The sequence below is a fragment of the Muntiacus reevesi genome, chromosome 20, assembly GCF_963930625.1.
Source record: "Muntiacus reevesi chromosome 20, mMunRee1.1, whole genome shotgun sequence".
Lineage (NCBI taxonomy): Eukaryota > Metazoa > Chordata > Mammalia > Artiodactyla > Cervidae > Muntiacus > Muntiacus reevesi.
In genome coordinates this window covers 22,807,603-22,829,499 of record NC_089268.1, presented here as the reverse complement: position 1 = coordinate 22,829,499, position 21,897 = coordinate 22,807,603, and positions in this window count along the sequence as shown.

Below are 21,897 nucleotides of genomic sequence, written 5' to 3'. Positions count from 1 at the left end.
TCTAATTTTCCTAATATTAAGACAGCAAATTTCCAAACTATAGAAGATAAGATTATTTTAACTTATGAAAAGTTAAATTATCTTCTTGATTTTTTATTTTTCTCCTACAGATATATTTCCACTTTTTATGCATTCAAAACACATAATATGGCCATGGCACTGCTCTAAGACATGCTTTGGACTGATGCAATTACATACCAGACCATTTTACAGAGAGATCTTGTGACTAACTTTAAGAGATTTTACAAGAGAAAACTCAAATTACACATTGATATGGAAAAAAAAGAAAACATGAAGAGTCTAATTTAGAATTGTCAAAAAGATGAGCAGATGGTAAAGTTGTGTGTGTTTTGATTTTAGAGAAAACAGAGAGCAGCAGGAGATAGGCTGTTCAAGTGATACTTTATAGTATCTCAAAAGTACCTGGCTTTTTTGTGTAACTTGGAAATCTCACAGCATGGGCACATTTGTTACATGGCATTGATGACTACCCCTCCCAGAGTAAGCATCTCAGGAGCAAACAGTCCAAGAGGCCCAAGTGTAAGTTGCAAGGTTTTTCATGACCTAACCTTCAAAACCGCATGTCACCTTCCAATATTGTGTTGGTAAAACAACCACTCAGTGTAATCCACATTTAAGGGAAAAGAGCAGTAGGCTTCACCTCTACATAGGGCTGACTGCCTCCCACAAGGGAAGGAGTTGATGGTGTCCATCTTGAAGATAAGCTTCCACAGACATGCAACAGTCCTAATATAAATAACTAATAAATCTTATTAATCATCATCTAATCTACTCAAATGTTGAAGTGTTTGTATCATAAGTGTGTAAACTAAGTGAGTGGGAAGCAGCACAAACTTCATAAATTTACTAGACATTTTATGGGTCAAGATCAGCAGAGATTTCTACGAGCAGGTAGAGAGATCTGCTGGTTTGGCTGAAGGATATAAAAAAGAAGTTTGGAAATGCAGATTTCCTTGACTGGAAAATACATACAATGAGTTTTCTTCCTGAGATATGATCCTTCAACATTTTGTCCAACATTTGTGTCTCCAGTATGAAAAGTGAGATACAATGGATGGAATTTTCCATTATTCACTGACTGAAAAATCTTAGTGAATATCTAACGTAAAGTTTGGGATTCCCTGCTGGCTCAGTGGTCAAGAATCTGCCTGCCAATGCAGAAGGTTTAGGTTTGTTCCCTGGGTCAAGAAGATCACCTGGAGACAGAAATGGCAACTCACTCTAGTGTTTTTGCATGGGAAATCCTATGGAAAGAGGAGACTGGCGGGTTAGAGTCCAAGGGGTCACAAAAGAGTCGGACACGAATTAGCGACTAAAGAACAACAATGTGAAGTTTGAGTGAAATCTGAAAACAGTTAAAATAGGCCACTACCCTCCAAAACATGCAAACATAATCTGACAACAATGTACCTAAGTCATTTTGCAATGCGAACAAAAAAATAATCCACTCAAGCCCAAGTCTGGCTCCATTGCCCAGAAAAGTAAGCTGGTGTACATCAGATAGGATGACTGTGTGACAAAGTTGAACAGTGGTGACTTTGAACCCAGACCCAAAGTCATCTATTTTGCTACACACACACACACACACACACACACACACACACACACTATTTTTGCTTTTGTATACATCTCTGTGACCAGGTAGTATGGTGATTTTCTATTTCACCACCTCAGAAGATTGCAATCATACACAACAGAAATGAGTTATGTCAAAGAAAAATTGCAATAGAAAAGTTAAGCAGGCAAGTGAAATTTTTCCCAAGACCACTGCAATAAAAGAAAGAGATTTAAGCCAACCCCCTAAAACAAAAAGCATCAGAGTGAGCTAGTGGAAAACTACTGGAGGTCGATCAATATGAAGAGGTTACCTGTGTGTTTTTTTTATTGTTCCCTATGGAATTTTGGCTCCTACCTTCTCTCAGAGTTTCAGAGAAAGGGGTCTTGTCTTTCTTGATAATCACATTCAAAGGATGGTTCCCAGGTCCTTATAGGAAGATATCCCTGGGCTGTAAAACTGACAAGAAGCTGGGAGAAGCTTTACATCTCAAAGAAGCAGAGAAAGAGCTTGCAGTTGAAAATTTCCTAAAGTAGATTTTCTAAGAAAAAGGTTATTTATTGGCCTATAGTCTTTAAAAAAAATAGTTTCATCTAACTAAAGGACACATTAAGGCCTTCTGATATATTTACATGTACGTGTATGTGTGTATACATTTATAAATATATATATATTTAATTGAAGCTGGGATAGATTGTCTAGGTAGCCACACCTGGAAAGTGATTCTAGTAACTCATATGGAATGTAAAATCTGAGAGTTGAATCTTGTGTCCCAGCAAGAACTTTAAACTGCCTAATGGACTGGAACATACCCCTAAGCTTCAATTTCTCCCTCCAGACAACTTGGAACAAAAGTAATTGTTATAATGATGCCCTGCATAAAAGAAAACGCAATCTCCACCCAGCTTTATCCAAGCTTAAAAGAAATCCCCAAAGCATTAATTTTGCAATATGTAGAGAATACTGGATTCAGCAATCTTCCATACTTTGTTAAAACTAATTTACCACCTTCAAATTCCATCTGATGTAGGCCATGCCCCTTCAGGCATTTGGGTAGTACCTAAAATTCGGTAAAATAGAATCCCCTCACAGCAGAATTGTCAGGCTCACAAGCCTCTGAAAATTTGCCCTAGGGAGTCACACAGTGGTTCTGAAAAATGCTGTCTATGTGTTTTACCATTTCTGAAATACTTTCCTTGTAAATCTCAGGGAGCAGAGTATTGCTGGCATTTCTCAGGGCAGAAATCTACTGCTAGGCCTCTGGCATAACACATAGGAAATAAAAATCCAAGTACTTGCCATCTAAAATTCTTCATAAAAAATAGTCCAAAAAATGAATAAATAAACAAACTTGTGCAAGCTGTATATGGCATGCTCCAATCAAAAGATATTTTCAAGCACCCAAGGAAATTTCTGAGCTCATTACCTTGAATCTTTCCTGATATTTGAAATTTTACAGGTATGCATTCACAAATTTTGGTGAAGGCTCTGACCTCAGTAAAAATGCAAATATCTTAAGGAAAAGGTAGAATTTACAGTTATAATATGCTGACCCTTCAGTGGCACAGAGTGTGAATAATAATTTTGAAGAAGAAAGGCTGAACCATGAGAGACATAAAGTTATAGGGAAAAATAAAACTGTATTATTTTAAGCAAGGAGGGTGTTCATTATGACAGCATAACATAGCCTACACTAATAGGTATAATTATAATTAGGAAAAATATTAAGGATAAAAGAGCCAGAAAATTAAAGAAAGCAGAAGAAATGAAATGTTAACAAAAAAGTGTAGAAAATAGAAAAAAATAATCTATATTCACACATGATAATTAAAAGCTGATTATCAGAAAGACTAATAAAATTGATGAGACAACCATGAGGCTAATTAAAAGAGAGTTGAGTGTGAAATAATCAGTATAATGAGTGATAATGGGACATACAGCAACCAACAAGTTTTTTTTTAAATAAAGATAACATGATAACCATATACACATGCATATTTGCTTTAGGGGAAAATAACTCTGAGGGATGGTAGTGAAAGGAAAGTCCCTTTGATAAATGGCACTAGGTCAATTTTATATTATAGACTGCAAAAGACATTGCAAATTCTTTCCTTCCACCAGGAAGTAGGGCCTATCTCCTGAACCACCCACTCTACATATGAGTTGACCATGTTGCCTTTTTTGGTCAGTGGGACATTGGGAAATACTAGCCAACACAGACTGAAAAGTGTTTGTACGTTGTTGTTTGCCCCCTTCCCCTGACCCTGGGAATTCTGCAACCATGAGGCAAATAAGCCTGGATTAGCCTGCTAGTTAACGAAAAACAGGTAAACCAGCAAGTCAACCATTAGAACTCAATCACACACGTGTTATTTGGGGCAAGTCAATATGTCTGGTGGTAATTCTCTTCAAAATAGGCAAGTATAAATTGTTTCAAGAGAAGCTAACTTGACTTCATGGGATGATCGAATTGGGGTAAATGTCTCTCTTTTTATGATGACCATTTTATGTGATACTTTCAGACAAAAAAAAAAAGTTAGTTAATTCTTTTCTGAGTGAATAGAGATGCCAGTAATTATTGTTCAATGCTGTCACATTTTTCTAATCAAAAACTTGAATATTTTTTCTCTCTTACAGCTTTTCTCAATGTTACTGGCTTTCCACCTTATCTCTCTTCTCTAATAGTCTGGTGTTCTACTCATATATAATTTTATTTTCTTAGTGATTTCGTCTCTTCAATACTGTTCAGATTATGCCTGAAGAATGTCTCTTTCTTTTGTCAGTAATAGATATACTAGTAAGGAAACAAATATAAAATATCAATCAGTATTTGGTATTTATGAGCGTATTTGGTTTTTTGAGTGGCTGGTAAATAATGGAGTAAATTATGTGAGAGAGGTAAATTACTGGATGACAAACATGTTTAGATACTACATTTGATTTTGTTGAGAACTTGTTGATTTTTCATTGAACTGAGCTAGATTTCAGGTTATCACAGACTCAAGAAATTAAACTAAAGGCTACATATGGATATGTGTGTCCATGACGTCTCTTCATGCAGCAAAATTACTTAGAACATCTTCATAGTCTGTATAATTAAATTATCACACTTTAAGAGTCATTTGATGGGTTTACCAGTTCTAACATTTAATAGACATTTTAGATTAGTCTTTTCTTAGTTGAATAAAAACAGAAAAGAAAATGAAAGGGAAATTGATTATAAGCACACAGAGTTTGTAGAATTGTCTAAAAGCAAGGAATGGAAGTTCCCTGATAATCATGACTTTTTTCAAATCATCCATAAATGCTTCTCTCAAAAAGGTAACATCTGTGAGGGCAACTCTAAAAATCCATCATATAGAAAGTCCACCACAAACAAACAACATTTTATCTACTTTTTGGTTTACATTGTGTTAAGTATTGTGAATGATAAAAACAACCTTCAGAAACAATTTTGGATGCTGTGGCCTAAAAAAAGGAAATAGACAACATTCAAAATTCAAAGAAACAAGCATTGAAAAGATTCATGCCTGTGTTTTTTTTTGAGGATCAGTTTAGGGAAATGAACATGAAGAGAGTAAAAAAGAACTCAGAATTGGTGGAGAAAGTCAGATTTCTTGATATATTTTAGAGGTTTTCATGGAGACAAAAATGTGTGTTATTCTGGGCCTCTTAGGAGGAGGGAATTGGCATTGTTACATACTCTGAAGAGATCAGTGCCATATTAAGAACTTTCTGAAAGCGTTGTCGACATGCTAAATGAGCTGCTCAACAAGTAGTGATTTCCTCATTAGCAAAAATATTTATGTCTAAGCTTGACACGCATTTGGCAGAGGAGACTTTTAAGATTCTTTACAGTATATACTGAGAGTGAGTATCTAGTAAATAAATTAACTTTGGCGGCTCTCTTTTAGTACCAAAGCCAACATATCAGCTGAGAAAAGAACAAATTGTTGAAGATAAACACCTAAAGAAAAACTGACTTCTCCATTGGGTCATGGAAGGGTTTCTCTGGTGGCTCATATGGTGAAGAATCCGCCTGCAATACAGGAGACCTGGGTCTATCCCTGGATTAGGAGGAAATGGCAAACCACTCCAGTATTCTTGCCTGGAGAATCCCATGGACAGAAAAGACCAGTGCACTACAGTTCACGGGGTGGCAGTCAGACTTGACTTTCACTTTCACTTTTGGGTCATGGAAAGAGCTAATCAACCAAGGGTCACTAATGGACGGGAAGGCTGAGGTCCTGCCATAGGCCGGCGTGACTTCCGTGGGGCTCTCTACAACCACTGAAAAGAAGGGAGGTCTGTAGAGACACCACGGCTTCCAACGGCACATGGCTGAACCAACAAACTTAGATCTATTGGATCTGGTGGGTTGTGTGAACACAGTGAGTGTGGGAGCAGCATCTCAAGAATTATTTGAGGAAGCAAGACAATGAGGCTTCAAAGAGCAGGTAACATTAGGTCAAGGGGAAGGAAAGGCATTTTAGACAAGAGTTTAATTCTCGATTAAGGACTCCTTCAAATGAATTTTCTTCATTTGGCTGTAACAGTGAAAGCATGTTTCTGCTTCTTGATGTTTTGATATCGTCATGATGGCATACCTCCAAGGAAATCACTGTGTTGATGAAATATGCTGAGCTTGCGCCAACATTCAGGCCCACACAGTCCACTGATGCTGTATTAGGAAAAACCCTTGCCCAGCAGAGGCGGCGTAATTATACAGGTTCAGCGAGTTGCTTAAAGACAGAGCAGTGCCAAATATACTTAAGGGGATTGCCTGATCTCTACCGCTGTTATGTAGTCACATATATTTTCTTCACTGCTCTGAGGATACAACAAGCCACCATGGATAGAAACGGAAATAAAACAGCAGAGTACTGAACAGATACACAAACTGATGGCAAAAATATTCGGACCTAAACAAGATTCAACTGCCGCAGTTAATGCCAGTGAGGATTCCTAGCGGAATTTAGAAGTTCAGCCTGAACTGAAATTCAATAACACTGCAGTCCACTAACATTTACAGTCAGTTCTCTTGTAATACCCCACTTGAAAACCCAAATGTTTTCCAACTGGATTGATATATTAAGAAACAATTTGAGGACAAAGTAGATTTGCTTTGCTTATATGATTTCATCTATGGGAAACAGTGGGAGTATGCAGAAAACTGCATCTAGCTGAACAGAGCCATGCAAGAATGCACAAAACACCCACACTTCAAATATCTACCACCGTGTGCAGCTCGTTGCCTGAGTTACGTGCTATGAACTACACCCAACCACATCCGGGATTAAAACTTTCCCTATTTTAGATAACTCGTCTTCCATCACTTCACATTCACAAAAAGCTGCAGCCCTTTTGATGTCTACTTCCCATCCCCACAAAAAAAAAAAAGAGAATTTAAAGTTTTTTCCCATATGTATTGTACCACATATGTGTTTCTTAACCACTTAACATGTGTTAAACTGTGCAAGGGTTTTAATTAGGTTCCTATCTTTGTTGTCTAATGTGTCCCTGACTAAAATTTTGAGTGTTATGCTCCAGCCTCAATTTTGCTCTAAGTCCTGTGGTTTTTGTTGTGTCAATTTGTATAAAGTCATGACTTTTTAGGAACACATACGTCACCATAGGGGCATCCCTGGTGGTTCAGACAGTAAAGAATCTGCCTGCAATGCAGGAAATCTGGGTTCAATCCCTGGCTTGGGAAGACCCCTGGATAAGGGAATGGCAACCAACTCCAGTATTCTTGCCTGGAAAATCCCATGACAGAAGAGCCTGGCAGGTTAGAATTCATGTGGTCACAAAGAGTCAGACACAACTGAGAATAACCATGCATGTCACGTAAGAGCAGTTTATAAAGTCACTTGTCAAGTATATAAGACTAGGTCATAATTGAGCTGGATTTTAGACGGTTCCCCCCTGCCCAGATCTCTATTCAGTATCCTGTGTGTGCAGTATCTGTAAACAAATTTTAATTACTCTGAAGTAATTAAAAGCAATAATAATGACAATGCAACATTTTTCATGCTTTATAAATTAGAAAATCTTTCCAAAACCGTTACATGCTATAGTTTGCATTTTCAAAGAAAATTACCTTGCTTGCTAAGAAGAGATTTTCAGTGAGTATATCTTTCCACATACAGCAAGCAATTATATCATTAAATATGACTTCCTGGAACTCATTTAATTTACAACATAGAATTATAGTACAAGCATTTGTTAATTGTTTATTTTTAAGATGTCAGGAAAATTAAACTTTGTTTTGATAGAAGAATATTTTCAGAAACAATAGTTTCTAGAAGACAATGACCTCAATGACATTTAGAAAGTTTTGTTTGTCCTCATAATCTTAGCCAAAGTCACTGAAATAAGGTAGTTTACAAAATGACTGCTTTGAGATTAAGCAAAAAAATTATATTTTAGTCTAGTATGACTCTTTACTGAACTCTTAAAGGGTAATCCCTTGGTTTCAGAGAAGCACAAACAAATAGAATGCTGACTGTGCAATGTGCTAAAATATTAGAAACTTACATGCGAATTCTTAAATGCTAGATATTGTTTTCTCTTAATCCTTGTTTTAGTGGAATTGGACCATTTGTCTGCCGATACCTAGACTGAGCTAAAGGTATTAAGAGAACTGTTCAAGTCGCTACCTTGTGGTGTTAAAATGAAGACTGTATATGGTTCCTTATTCTTTTAATAATATTTTTATTTCTATTGATTTTTTCATAATCCCAAGTGTTTGCATGTATTTTTATAGTGGCCTAGAATTTAAAAAGTCAGTAATATAAAAGCCCTGTACTAGGTTTTGGGGTTATGTTATGAAAAAATTGATGCATGCAAGAAAAGTTAGGTTATTAAGACTAAAAATAGTCTTAATTCATAGAGTAGTTATAAGGATTAAATGACTTAATCATAAAGTATAAAAAGAGCTTTTGGAATATAGGACACACCATATATAAGTTTATGAATGAATTAATATGTTGTGATTACATGCATATCTTCATAACAAGTACTTAAATACCTAAAAACTATAACTATTATTGGGGAAATATATGTGAACAAATAATTATTTTTATAAAGTTTAATATTACTTATTAAAATGTATCTAGCTGAAAAATAAACCACATAATATTTGAGAAACACATTTAATAAACTTTGTCAAATTTATATACAGGGAAACATATCCCTCTAAGGAATCTTTCTAGTCTCCTCAAGTACACATGGGCTCTGTCAAAAGTTAGCTTTGTAAAAGGACTTTATCATATTAGAAGGTACGTGCTAGCAACATGATGTATCGCTGGTGATATGGATCTTGGTCACTCGGTTAAGGCGGTGTTCACCAAGTTTCTCCACTGTAAAATTACTATTATTTTCTTTCTTCTTATTCTATTTACTATGGAAGCAAATGATGAAGTCCAGCCCACACTCAAGGAAGTAGAAGGAGGGATGCAGAGGCCTGCTCTACCTCCATCTAAATTGTATTATTTGGAATTCTTCTGTGGGGAAAATCTGTTCCTTCTCCCCATTTACTTATTTATGCAATCTTTTTTCATATCAGTATGGATTCATGCATATTTAGTTTGTACTCTGAATTGTAATCTAATGCCATATTATTTATTTTGTTGCTCATATTGCTTCAACTTTGACCATTGGGAGTTTTTTTTTTTTGGTTGGTTGGGTTTTTTGTTTTGCTTTGTTTTTTAGTTTTTGTTTTGTTTCAGATTGACTATTAAGTACTATTAAGTACTTCCCTTTGGCAAGTACTTTTGTTTTTTGAGTACTTTTTTGCTTTCTGGAATTACCAGACTCTAGATTCATCAGATATTTTCTCTGTTCGTGCCATGGAATCAGCCACTTCTTTATGAAGCCTGAAGCATTATTACACAATTCTATATAGAAATCAAGATCTGGTTGCTGTTGCAGCCCAAGGTAGACCACCCCAAAACATGCTTCAATGGCATTTTTTTTGAATCGAAGTTCCTTAGAAATGGCCAGTGCAAGAAGGAAATTTTGACCCTCCTCTCTGCCTCTCTGAAAGCAGGAAATAAATCTTTCATGTGAAAGGTGCACTCCATGTACCTGGAGGTAGACAAACATCCTTATCACCAATAGGGAATTCAGGGTATCTGCGGAAGCCAGTAGAAACAAGCCTTGGTTCTTCTTTGCTAATTTACTACCCAAGCCCACATTTAAATTCCTTACTGATTAAATACCCAAAACCCAAGTTTCTTTGTCCTGTCAATTCCTCTCAAATTTCTTGCTGCTTTGTCTAAGAAAGTATAAAATTTGTCTGCTTTTGCCACCTCTTAGGTCCCATATCTTTAAGACCTCTTTGCGCATGAATTAAAATTTGCTTTTTTTCTGTTAATCTGCCTTTTATCAATTCTGTTATTTGTCCAGCTACAAAATTCAAGCAAGTTCGAGGGGGAAATTTTCCCTTTCCCAGCAATACCAAGAGTGCTTGTTGCTACTTAGATGGCACTGCTCCTAGGCCTTCTTGACAGACAGAGCTAGAAAATGCATGTGTGCTTACCAATCCATTTTTATACACATTTCCACAATTATGTCTGTATCAATATCTGGATCATTCATCAGCCCCTCAACATACAGCATCCATTCATTTATTCTTTTGGACATTCCCAGTATATACACGAGTAGGCTCAGAATTGTTAGTCTGTACTCCCAGATCCATGTCCATGAATAAGGCATTTACCAACTGTACTAGAGTTTATGTACAGTTCCATTCTGCCTTTTGCTTGACAGCATCCTATTAAAATACTGTTTTCCAAATTTATGTTTGACCTACATCGCTTGTGTCATGTGACTTCATTGGATATCATGCAAATTACCCTGATGCAAATGAAGTTAAGCAAGAGTTTTTAAAAGTATGACTTACTATTTCATGGTGTTTTCCAAGAAATTGTCTGTCCTTAAAGGGATTAAAACTTAATGGCATTCTCTGTCTTGTTAATTTTACAGGTTTTGAACCTGTCACAGTTTTTATTCAGCTGAGTGTTTGTCCATTCATGCAAGCACAGAACAGTCAAGAATGATTTCGGTTAAAAGCAGGCATAGTTTAAGGTGAGCAGCAGAAAATAATTCTTTTGGGGTGAACTGGACAGCAAATAAGGAGCATCCTCTCCCAAGTCAGCTTTTACATTACTTTGTTTCAAGTTTCTAAATGCTGAAATACTAACAAGAGCAACTGATCTCACTAGCAAAGATTTTATATTTAATATATAAATTCTCCTGGGATCAACCACAAGAGGCCTCAAAAGGATACAACAGACCAAAGGCTAGTGAAGTGCTTGGATTTTTTTTTTTTTTTTGGAGGGGGGGTTGTCTACAGAATTTTTGAAATATTTTAAAAAAGCTTTAAATTGAATTAAAAGGAATTGAAGCAAGGATTTATGTCTTGGGTGTGTAGCTATTCTAATGTTGCTCTTTAAAAGGATGTTGATTGAATTAGAATACATTCTGAAACTTAGCAGCAGCAATAACAACAAAAGCCAGAGTGTTAAAGCTGGAGTGTTGGTAACTGCTAAAAAAAAACCAAAGTATGAATTGCCAGGAAAGTAAATGAAAGAAGACAGGGAGGTGAGGTTTGCCAAAACAAACTCTTACAATTTCAAAATTTGCTTGGAGTTACCCCTCCCTACCAGGAAAGGAGAGAGTATTTATACTTTTCTCTCTACATCTTTTTTTCTCAATTATATTGCCTCCCATATCTAACACCCTGAACCTAATCTAAGAAACTAATAAAGTTTAGCTACAGTGTGATTTAAATGGGTATTTCATAGCTAACTAAAAAACTTAAGAAACATGCTTAATATGGTTTTAAAACTACAATGACTTAAAAACCCAAAAACAAATTTAAAATAAGTTTTAGTAAAGAAATAAGTTACTACGATGAAGTAAAACATGTACATTGTAAGAATATTAATAAATTGTGAGAAAACACAGGTAAAAGATATTTAATAAGTTTAATTCATAACTCTCATCTCATAAAAATATAAAAACATTCAAAGATTGTATTTAATTCATTAAATAATAAGTGGACATGTAAATCATGATGTAATATAATGTAAAGAATTTAAAGAATTCTGATGGGAGGCAATCAAAATCAAATTTACAAAGAGTTGTAAAACCACACGGAGAAGGAAATGGCACCCCACCTCAGTACTCATGACTGGAAGATCCCATGGATGGAGGAGCCTGGTAGGCTGCAGTCCATGGGGTCGCTGGGAGTCGGACACAACTGAGCGACTTCACTTTCACTTTTCACTTTCATGAATTGGAGAAGGAAATGGCAACCCACTCCAGTATTCTTGCCTGGAAAATCCCAGGGACAGAGGAGCCTGGTGGGCTGACGTCTATGGGGTCGCACAGAGTTGGACACAACTGAAGTGACTTAGCAGCAGCAGCAATAAGACCACAGGGAAGTAATCATATCTCCACCATAGACAACATATATTCCAATGGACAGGAGTCATTTTCACTATATAATGAACAGCATTGTAAAGTAGTTAAAGACAATGAAAGGCAGAGATACCCAGGAAGGGGGTGGTAAACAGGAGTCAAATGACAAAGCTAACATAATTTAGTAACAAATTTGATATTCTTTATTCCAGGAAAACCGTCCCAGGATAGGGGAAGCTCAAAGCCTCACAAGCAGTGATGCATTCTTCCTCAAGTGTTTGGGAAATAGTGAGTTTTTCACAGGGTTAGAAGAGGCAATTCAGAAAGAATGTATGATTGGCTAGGGTGTCAGGGATGTCCTCATAAGGCTAGCAGGTCCCATTTTCTAGGGTAAAGTAAGTTGGCTAGAATTGAGTTGGAGATTGTGAATAGTATAATTCTCTGACAGGTATTCCCTGCAAGTCCAGGCTGACTCAGGTTTATATTTTGATATGGGCTGAGCCACCGGGTTAACCTCCATTATCTGAGTCCCCATATACAAACTAATTTTTTACATGACACCTGCTAATCTTTGTGAAGCTTGATGAAAGGACACTTCACTCAAAGAGTGGAAATAAGAGGCCAGAAGAGAGAAATTAATTAAATATTATTAAAGGCTGAATTACAAAAAGTGTAAACACCTCAAATCAGCTCTCCCCATGTACAATCCTATCTCCTAGGAAAGCAACATCAATACCCCATTCTTAAAAAAAAAAAAAAAAAATTCTCTTAACATAAGATCTAGCTTTTGAATAACTCAGTATTTACTTAAAGAAACTGAAAGCCTATGTTCATACAAAAACCTAGGCATGGGTATTTATAGCAGTTTTATTCATAAGTATTAAAACTTAAAGGCAACCAAAATGTTCTTCGGTAGGTGAATGGATAATTTAACTGTGATGCATCTAGACAGTGGAATGTTATTTGACTGAAAAGAAATGAACTACCGAATCACAAAAAGACATGGGGGAACCTTAAATGTGTATTACAAAGTGAAAGAAGCCAATCTGAAAAAAATGCGTACTGCGTGATTGCAATTATATGACATTCTGGAAAAGGCAGAAATGTGGAAACTAGAGAGATTAGTGGTTGCCAGGGGCTGTGGGAGGTGGGATGAATAAATAGGTAGAGCAGAGAGAATTTTCAGGACAGTGAAAATAATACTTACCCTCTGAGTCAGGCCCCAACAAGCAGTTCTCCTGCTGGTGTGGCTTGAGTCAGTAAGAGGAGCTGGAGTCGGATTCAGAAACAAAGGAAAGCCTTATCGTCAAAGAGCAGAGAGGCTCAAGTTAGTTCTAGAACGCAGGGGCCCCAGAAAGGTCGTGGGCAGGGCTTCTGGGTTGCTTTATAGTTCTGGTCGGCGAGGTGGGGGTGGCATGCTCACAAGGCCATGCTTCTGGGCTGCTCATGGTCCAGAGTGCAGGGCCCCGTGCAGGCTCCACCAAGCCCACCACTGGTGTCTGGGATGGAGGTTTCATCCACAGCGCCTTTGCACACAGCCCTAAGAGCGGACGTGTCCATGCGGCCACTTCCCTCCAGGAACTCCGGTCTGAAAGGCCAGGTGCAAGGCCCCTGCCGGCGATTTCCTGGGAGCCACTGAAACCAGGCTCCGCTTGGAGGAAAAGAATTTTTTAAAAAATTAGACTTTTAATTTTATCACTCAGATTCCATTTTTATTTCCCAGGAATTGTTAATGGGCTTTGCCGGTAACAAAAATACTCTGTATGATGTTATAATGGTGAATACATGTCATTTTATGTTTATCCAAACCCATAGAATGAATGTACAGCACTAGGAGTGAACCTAGAGGTAAACTGTCGGCTTTGGCTGATAATGGTTATCGATGTAGTTTCCTCAACTGGCAAATTTACCGGGGTGCTGATACACGGGGGCCTGTGCATGTAGGTATAGAAAGTATGTAGATTTCTAAGTATCTTCCTCTCAATTTGCTGTGAACCTAAGACCGCTCAAAAATAAATCAAGGTTTTTCAAAAATCAACACTGACTATCCCTCCCAAAACAAAGAACAAACCACGCTTGCTAACTGCTTTTGCTAGCCACTATGCTCATAAATGATTGACTCCCACTATTATGTTTTTTAAGATACATTTTTTAGGTACCTTGACAATGAAATGCTAATGAAAGTGCAGTTTTCTAACCTCACCTATGCCCCTTGCTCTGATGTTAACTTGTCTTTAATATCTTATGTATGATTTCCCTTACTATTTTCATCAGCTCACTCCTCACTCAATAGTTTTTAAATTAAATACCACCTCTACATAGAGGCCTCCTTAACACAACCATTTCATCTTCCCTGTATTACTTACTTTTTCATTTCTTTCTAAACTTACACTCCCCCCAACGCAAGTTAATTGGCATAGTGTTGTTCGTTTACAATAATAATCTGCAAAACTTGTTGTGTTGTTATTGCCATTGTTGTTATCTATCTTCCCCCCCCCCACCACACACACAGACTGTAAATTGCAGGAGATTAAGAATCATTCAAATTATGAATATCTTCTTAGTAAGAGGAAATTAGATGAGTGAGAATCAGTCCTTGCTCTTAAAGTGTTCACTGTCTAATGGAAGGGACAGATACATAAATTCCCTATAAATTGTATATTTCAATTGTTCAGAATTCCATAAGATTTTTTTTCAGAGCACACTCATCATTAGTAGTAAAGCAAATGGAAAGCATTTCTTGTGAAATTAAATGTTATCTGCATTCTCGTGGTAAGCAACTACCAAAAAAAAAAGAAAGCTTTATCAAGCAACTGCTATGGTTAAGGTACCTTAAGCAACTGAGATCCTGAAGTCCTACTGATGAATAACATCACATTAAGGAAACCTAAGGTGCATACATAACCCATTAACAAACATAACCCATTAACCACCAATAAAAGTCAGCCTTTGTCAAGTACCAAGTGAGAGGGGCAAATAATAAATATTTTTTAAGTTGAGGGTAGAGAGACATCACTTTGAGGGGGACAACAGAGATAGTTTTCACAGAGTAAACTGTGCTTACGTTGGAGCCTTTCTAATATGATTTAGGTGAGTGGGGAGAGGATAAAGGGCACCTTAGAATCTATATGGCTTGTTCAGTCCACATTGAATGGTTTGTCTAGTTAAAGTAGACACAATCACCTCCTTCTGGGGTCTCCATCTAGCCTTACTGCATCACAAGACTTTAGTCTACGTGTGTGACTTGTCCTTCCTGTTAAGTCTTCTGCCTCTTTAAGCCTGTGAAGATCATAAAACTGTTACTCTACTTAACTTATAACAGATAGTCTGTATCAAAAAATAGCTCATGCTTAAGGTGAGCATTCCCAATGGGGCTATTTCAGTCTCAAATTATATTTGCTCCAAGGAAAGCACACAATGAATCACAATGAAGCTGGGAGGGGAAAAATGCATCAATGGGTAAAAATAGCACTGACTGTCTTCCAAGTATACACAATTAGGGAAAAATCTGGGGTAAAGGATGACTGTTGTGTAGAACATGTGGGAACAGTTTAGTCCATCTTTATTAGCTCCACATTGCAAATCAATATTTCCCCAAAGAATTTTTAAATCATTCCCCTTAGTGCTGTGGTGTCAGGGTCACTGAGGTCAGGATCTCCTCATTTCAATTATGGACAGTCCTCTATCCCTTGGTTTCCAGCTTTGGGCACAGAAAATTGCTGAAGGCAGAAGGCAGTCTTTGTTGTTTCCTCCTGCCTCAAGGGCCAGGAACAGTCATTTAATTCAATTAAAAGTTGTACTTATCCATAATATATGTACAGATTTCTGACTTGCAAGAAAAAATTCAATCAAGTTAATTTAAAGCTCTTCTAGATGTCCTAAATGCCCTCTGAGGCTGCGAGACTGCACTTCTCCAGTCTTCTCTATTGTCCATCTAGTTGCCCTGTTAGAGGGTTATTATTATTCCTCCCTCTTCAGTTACCCCAGTACAAATGGTCTCCAGGTCCTGATAACTCCCATTCCTCTGTGTCTCTGGCCTCTGCCCCTTTCTTTCAGGTCATGATCAGACTATTGTAAACAATAGTTGTAATAAACTGCTTCTAGCTAGTTTTTCTCCCTCTCTCATGTCTCCTAAAATCCTTATTCTATTCAGTTGTTGGATGGAGCTTCTGACATCACTTCCTTCTTCCTCCTTCCTCACTATTCCACAAGGTCCTCATGGGAGTCATTGTTTCCCAGTGCTTCAAACATGTATGTTAATTATACAAACAGACAGAAAATGTTTCCTTCAAAACTGCAAATGCTTATCTCATTTTTGTCCAAACCTCTTCCTTTTGAATCCCATCCAAATAAACATCTAAACAAAAGAAAACGAAAAGACATCAACCCTTAATGGTAGAGATATTAATAACTACAAAAATGCATTTGATAGAGTCTTCCCTACTTCTTAATGCCTATCAAATGGAAGGAAAATCTCAAAATAATGAATACAATTCTATCTGTGCTTAAGTGAGGAAAATTTTAAACCTCATCCTATAACCCCAGATAAAAGAAACTAGAAAAGGTAAAATTTTTAAAAATTTATTTCAACCAAATTGAAAGTTGATAACAGAAATAAAATACCTTTGAAGCTCCTGGGCCCAGTGAAAGTTTTTCAGAATGAAATGGGAGAAAATTATTCATACTTCAATAGCATCAAATAAAAGCATAGATTGGAGTATGTGTGGAAGTTGTGTGGAAGACAAGGATCAAATTTGCTTTCTTCCTGAAAGTTGGCATAGGTCAGCTCTCACAAAGATAAAGTAAGTTCTTTTGTTAAGAAACATTGTTTTTCTGGTATCCAAAATAAGATGACTGAGATCTAGAGGCATGTATATTTTTAAAGGAGCATATACCATAGATAAATGTGCAGGCACAAATTTAAATTAAAGCACCAAACAAAAATTACTGAGCTGTTGGGAAACACCTTAATTCACCTTCTCACCTGAAGATGGAGAAATAAATCTAATCACCAAAAACATTTCAAACAAAACAAGATGAGCCCCAATCTGAAAGAGCCTGACCCAAGCAGATTAGGAATTTTATTAAAAAATCTTAAATGGAAAATCTCCAGCCAAACAAAAGAGGAGAAGGAAAATTTGACATAACTTCTTTCTCAGTGATTAGTAGATCAAGTGGACAATGTGTATTGCAAATAATGCTATTGATAAAATTGACCTAATAGAGTAATTATCTAAATCTACATTCCACTCGAATTTCAGAAAGATTTTGTTTAAAAAAGAGACCAACTGCAACAAGACCTTTGTCATTAGAACTGATGAGAGTGTGATTTGTGTATTTTGATGCTGATCCTGAGATTCACTGAACTAATAAATATATATCCAGATATATATTCAGTTCAGTTCAGTCACTCAGTCATGTCCGACTCTTCGACCCCATGAATCGCGGCATGCCAGGCTTCTCTGTCCATCACCAACTCCCAGAGTTTACTCAAACTCATGTCCATCGAGTCTGTGATGGCACCCAGCCATCTCATCCTCAGTCATCCCCTTCTCCTCCTGCCCCCAATCCCTCCCAGCATCAGGGTCTTTTCCAATGAGTCAACTCTTGGCATGAGATATATATTACATATACCTAAAGAATGCACTTATAATCAAATGTCCATGATATAAAAATCAACCTAATAAACCTAAATAAATAATCACAAAAAAATCAATGGAAAGTGAAAGTAGTGAGCATGGTATTATTTACCCAAAAAGCAATATAATCCCAGAAATAAATATCATATCAACTTAAAAACTGAAAGAAGAAAAACACACAACACACAAAAACAATCTTTCTAAATATATCTTGGACCAATGATGAAATCAATACCACAGTCTTTTTTTTTTTAATTTCATTGAGATATAATGCTAATATCATACAATTAGCTGATTTAAAGCATACAACGTGGGTCCTTTCCTAGTGGTCAAGACTTCCACCTTTCACTGCAGGGAGTGCAGTTCCAATCCCTGATTAGGGAACTAAGACCCCACTTACCTTCAGGCCAAAAAACCAAAACAGAAAACAACAGAAACAATGTTGTAACAAATTCAATAAGGAGTTAAAAAGATAGTCCATATAAAAAAAATCTTTAAAAAATTAAATATAAATAAAGCATGCATTATATTGATTTTCAGTGCATTTACAAGGTTATGCAAGCATTACTACTAATTTTAAAATATATTCATCTCCCCCAAGAGATGAATATATAACCATTATCCTTCACTTCCATTTTTCTCAGAATCCTCCACAACATGTCCTGTCCTCAGGCACTGGCAACAACTAATATACTTTGTGTCTCTATGGCCTTTAAATTATGGACATGTTATATAAAAGGAATCATATAGTGTATAATTTCTTGTGACTATTTTCTTTACCTTAAAATAATATTTCCAAAGTTCATCCATGTTGTAGGATTTAGCATTACTTGATTTCTTTTTTAAAGCTGAATAATATTCTTTGGTATGGATATACCATATCTTGTTTATCCATTCATCAGTTGATAGTTGAGGTGTTTCCATTCTTCTTTATTGTGAATAATGCTGCTATACTAATTCATATATAATGACAGAATGATCTCTGTTTGTTTCCAAGGCAAACCATTCAATATCACAGTAATCCAAGTTTATGCCCTGACCAGTAACTCTGAAGAAGCTGAAGTTGAACAGTTCTATGAAGACCTTCAAGGCCTTCTAGAACTAACACCCAAAAAAGACGTCCTTTTCATTTTAGGGGACTGGAATGCAAAAGTAGGAAGTCAAGAAACACCTGGAGTAACAGGCAAATTTGCTCTTGGAGTATAGAATGAAGCAGGGCAAAGGCTAATAGAGTTCTGCCAAGAGAATGCACTGGTCATAGCAAACACCCTCTTCCAACAACACAAGAGAAGACTCTACACATGGACATCACCAGATGGTCAGCACCGAAATCAGATTGATTATATTCTTTGCAGCCAAAGATGGAGAAGCTCTATACAGTCAGAAAAAATAAGACCGGGAGCTGACTGTGGCTCAGATCATGAACTCCTTATTGCCAAATTCAGATTAAAATTGAACAAAGTGAAGAAAACCACTAGACCATTCAGGTATGACCTAAACCAAATCCCTTATGACTATACAGTGGAAGTGAGAAATAGATTTAAGGAACTAGATCTGATAGACAGAGTGCCTAATGAACTATGGATGGAGGTTCGTAACACTGCACAAGAGACACGAATCAAGACCATCCCCAAGAAAAAAAAAGGCAAAAAAGAAAAATGGCTGCCTGAGGAGGCCTTACAAATAGCTGTGAAAGAAGAGAAGTGAAAAGCAAAGGAGAAAAGGAAAGATATACCCATTTGAATGCAGATTCCAAAGAATATCAAGGAGAGAACAGAAAGCCTTCCTCAGTGATCAAGGCAAAGAAATAGAGGAAAACAATAGAATGGGGAAGACTAGAGATCTCTTCAAGAAAATTAGATATACCAAGGGAACATTAGATGCAAAGATGGGTTCAATAAAGGACAGAAATGGTAGGAACCTAACAGAAGCAGAAGATATTAAGAGGTGGCAAGAATACACAGAAGAACTGTACAAAAAGATCTTCACAACCCAGATAATCACGATGGTGTGATCACTCACCTAGAGCCAGACATCCTGGAATGTGAAGTCAAGTGGGCCTTGGGAAGCATCAATACGAACAAAGTTAGTGGATGTGATGGAATTCCAGTTGAGCTATTTCAAATCCTGAAAGATGATGCTGTGAAAGTGCTGCACTCCGTATGCCAGCAAATTTGTAAACCTCAGCAGTGGCCACAGGACTGGAAAAGGTCCATTTTCATTCCAATCCCAAAGAAAGGCAATGTCAAAAAATGCTCAAACTACCCCACAATTGTATTCATCTCACATGCTAGTAAAGTAACGCTCAAAATTCTTCAAGCCAGACTTCAGTAATATATGAACCGTGAACTTCCAGATGTTCAAGCTGGTTTTAGAAAAGGCAGAGGAACCAGAGATCAAATTGCCAACATCCACTGAATCATCAAAAAAGCAAGCAAGTTCCAGAAAGACATCTATTTCTGCTTTATTGACTATGCCAAAACCTTTGACTATGTGGATCACAATAAACTGTGGGAAATTCTGAAAGAGATGAGAATACCAGACCACCTGACCTGCCTCTTGAGAAACCTGAATGCAGGTCAGGAAGCAACAGTTAGAACTAGACATGGAACAACAGACTGGTTCCAAATAGGAAAAGGAGTACGTCAAGGCTGTATATTGTGACCCTGCTTATTTAACTTATATGCAGAGTACATCATGAGAAACGCTGGGCTGGAGGAAGCACAAGCTGGAATCAAGTTTGCCAGGAGAAATATCAATAAGCTCAGATATGCAGATGGCACCACCCTTATGGCAGAAAGTGGAAAAGAACTAAAAAGCCTCTTGATGAAAGTGAAAGAGGAGAGTGAAAAAGTTGGCTTCAAGCTCAACATTCAGAAAACTAAGATCATGGCATCTGGTCCTATCACTTCATGGCAAATAGATGGGGAAACTATGGAAACAGTGGCTGACTTTATTTTTCTGGGTTCCAAAATCACTGCAGATGGTGATTGCAGCCATGGATTTAAAAGACACTTACTCCTTGGAAGGAAAGTTATGACCAATCTAGACAGCATATTAAAAAGCAGAGACATTACTTTGCCAACAAAAGTCCGTCTAGTCAAGGCTATGGTTTTTCCAGTGGTCATGTATGGATGTGAGAGTTGGACTATAAAGAAGGCTGAGCACCAAAGAATTGATGCTTTCGTACTATGGTGTTGGAGAAGACTCTTGAGAGTTCCTTGGACTGCAAGGAGATCCAACCAGTCCATCCTAAAGGAGATCAGTCTTGGGTGTTCATTGGAGGGACTGATGTTGAAGGTGAAACTCCAATACTTTGGCCAGCTGATGCAAAGAACTGACTCATTGGAAAAGACCCTTATGCTGGGAAAGATTGAGGGCAGGAGGAGAAGGGGACGATAGAGGATGAGGTGGTTGGATGGCATCACCGACTCGATGGACATGGGTTTGGGTGGACTCCTGGAGTTGGTGATGGACAGGGAGGCCTGGCATGCTGTGGTTCATGGGGTTGCAAAGAGTTGGACATGACTGAGCTATTGAACTGAACTGAAGTAATTTATGTACAAGATTTCATATGGGCATATACATTCACTTCTCTTGTATATATAACTAATTGTAGAATTGCTCACATGAAAACTTTATTTTTAACCTTTTAAGGGAACATTCTAACTCTTCTGTAAAATAGCCACAGTATAGTTAATCCCAATCAGCAATATATGAAGATTCTGATTTAACACCATTGCCGATCTTTTTTTATTTTCTAACTCTTTTATTATAGGCATCCAAGTGGGTATGACCTGGAGAAGGGAATGGCAATCCACTCCAGTATTCTTGCCTGGAGAATCACATGGGTGGAGGAGCCTGGCAGGCTATGTTCCTTGGGATTGCAAAGAGTTAGACATGACTGAGCCACTCACACACACACACACACACACAATGGGTATGTAGCTGTATTTTACTGTGCTTCTGATCTACATTTCTCAAATGTTAATGTCATTGTACTTCTTGGCCATTTGTAGACCATCTTTAAAGAAATATCTATTCAAATCCTTTGCCCATCTTTAAATTAAGCTCTTTTTCATTTTATTGTTAAGCTGAAAGTGTTCTTTATATATCATAGATATAAATCCCACAAGATATAAGATTTGCAAATATTTTCTCCTAATCTGTGATTTATCTTTTCACTTCTTTGATGAAAGATAAGTCACACATTTGTAGCATGTAAGGTTTTAATTGTGATTATTTCATATTTAT